We start from the raw sequence: 2,500 nt of genomic DNA on the forward strand, positions 1-2,500 counted from the left end.
TCTTCTAAAGGAACATCAAGGTCAAATAAAGACGGGTCAGAAAAACTTTCTAATGAAGACAGAGGTGTAAGCGACTCTCGTAGTTTCGTAAACAGTAGTAGATCGGTTAATGGTGGTGGTAGTAGTGGTAGAAATTTTGGTAGTAGTAGTAGTGTGAAGTGTTATTGGTGCCACAAGACGGGGCACGTAAAGGTTAATTGTTACGGTTGGAAAAACTTTAAGGAGAGAAGGTCTAATCCAGTAAACATTGTTGTAGCTGAAAAAACGACAAATGTAAACCAAAGTATGGAACAGGAAAAGTGACTAAAATTTAAGAGGTACATTTCTGACGGATCTGTGTTTGTTGGTAACAATAAAAGAACAAAGGTTTGTTTAAAGGTATTACGGGACTCTGGAGCAGCACAGTCTCTCATATTAAAAACTGCTGTTCCAAAGGATTTTGTATTTTCTAATGATGAATTTGTGGTGTTGCGTGGTTTCCCGGACTCTATTACGTCTTGTCCTTTAGAGAAGTTTAACATTCACACCAAGTATTTTAAAGGACTGCTAAACTGGCTGTGGTAGACAGTTTGCCAGTTCCCGGAATTCACCTCCTTTTAGGGAATGATTTGGCTGAAGGTGAAGGTGCAATTGATAATATATGTCCGATTTTGACTCTCCTGAATGTGACTTGTGAAGGCTATGAGATTGAAACTAATTTTTATAAGCCTGTCTCTGTAGTAACCCGATCTAGAGCTCGGGAGATGGATCTCGAGGATGTTGACTTAGATTTATATCAAGTAGACAGACAAATGACTGACATGAGGACTGGTTGTAGTAATAAGAAAATCGTTAATTTGGATGACGTAAACTGGGACGCTAAGGCGTTCAAAATGGCACAGAGTAAGGAGTTTTCTAAATTAGAACTCGGCAATCCCGAGGATTTGGTGAAACCAGTATTCGTCTAAGAAAAAGGTTTGCTCTACAGGTTGAGTAGGTCGGCTAATGCACCTGCCCATCAGGTAGAGTCGTGCAGACAATTGGTTGTCCCGGAAAGGTACCGAAATAAATTGATGTATTTAGCACATGAAAATGATTTGTCGGGACATTTTGGTGTTAGGAAAACCTTTCAAAAGGTTGCTGAACATTTCTTTTGGCCTGGGATGCGTAAGGACATTAAGAGACACGTATTATCTTGTGATGTGTGCCAGTTGGTGGGGAAACCTAACCAGAAAATACCCAAGGCTCCTTTAATTCCTATACCCTCCGTGGGCGAACCCTTTCGGGAAGTGATAATTGACGTAGTGGGTCCCCTGCCGCGGACGCGCGGTGGGAATGAATATATACTTTCTATGGTTGATAGAATGTCTCGCTTCCCTGAGGCTATCCCATTGAGGAGTATACGGTCCGAAAAGGTGGTTGAAGTGTTGGTTGGTTTCTTTACCCGATTTGGTTTTCCTAAGGTAATTCAGAGTGACTGTGGCACTAATTTCACGAGTAGGTATTTTGAAAAGAAAATGAATGAGTTTGGTATTAAACATGTGAAGTCTGCACCGTATCACCCGGAAAGCCAAGGCCAGGTGGAAAGGTTCCACCAAACCTTAAAGTCTGTGTTAAAAAAATTTTGTTTGGAGACTGGGAATGATTGGGATAAGGAATTACCCTACGCATTGTTTGCAATACGATCGATCCCCAATGAGTCAATGGGTCTCTCTCCTTTCCAGCTTATTTTTGATCACTGTGTTCGAGGCCCTTTGGATGTAGTGAGAGAACACTGGGAAGGAGAGACTCCTGAGGTTAATGTATTGGATTATTTTTCAGATTTGCAGGAGAAATTGCTTAGAGCACGGTCATTTGCTCAGGAACATTTGGCGAAAGCCCAGGCCTCGATGAAATTGAAGTATGACGTTAAAACACGAGATAGGCTTTTTAATGTAGGTGACAAGGTGTTGGTTTTACTTCCTATGCCTGGCAATCCCCTGAAAGCGGAATTCTCAGGTCCGTGGAAGGTTCTGAAGAAAATTAACAATGTAAATTACCTGATTTAAACTCCTGATAGGAGAAGAAAACCCCGTATTTGCCATGTTAATATGATAAAATCTTTTATTGACAGGTCTGTAGAAGAATCTGTAGTACCTATTTCTGTAGTTAGTGTAGAAAATGAACAGTTCATGGGCGATAAATTTGCTGTTAGCCCAAGTGGTTTGGAAAATAATTCTGATGTTTTAGTTAATCTGTATACTAAATTTCAGCACTTAGATGCAGAAAAAGCTGCACCTCTAATTAATTTAATTAACGAATACAAAGACCTCTTTCAGGATGCACCTGGTAGGACTCATATTTTGCAACACGACGTTGATGTTGGGGAGGCTCAGCCTATTAAGCAACGTCCATATAGACTGAACCCCCTCAAGAGAGAAATAGTCAGTAAGGAAGTTAAATACATGCTTGACCATAACCTCGTTAAACCGAGCTACAGTCCTTGGAGCTCCCCGGTAGTTTTGGTTAGGAAGGAGGATGG

Source organism: Palaemon carinicauda, chromosome 15, assembly GCF_036898095.1.
Source record: "Palaemon carinicauda isolate YSFRI2023 chromosome 15, ASM3689809v2, whole genome shotgun sequence".
NCBI classification, from domain to species: domain Eukaryota; kingdom Metazoa; phylum Arthropoda; class Malacostraca; order Decapoda; family Palaemonidae; genus Palaemon; species Palaemon carinicauda.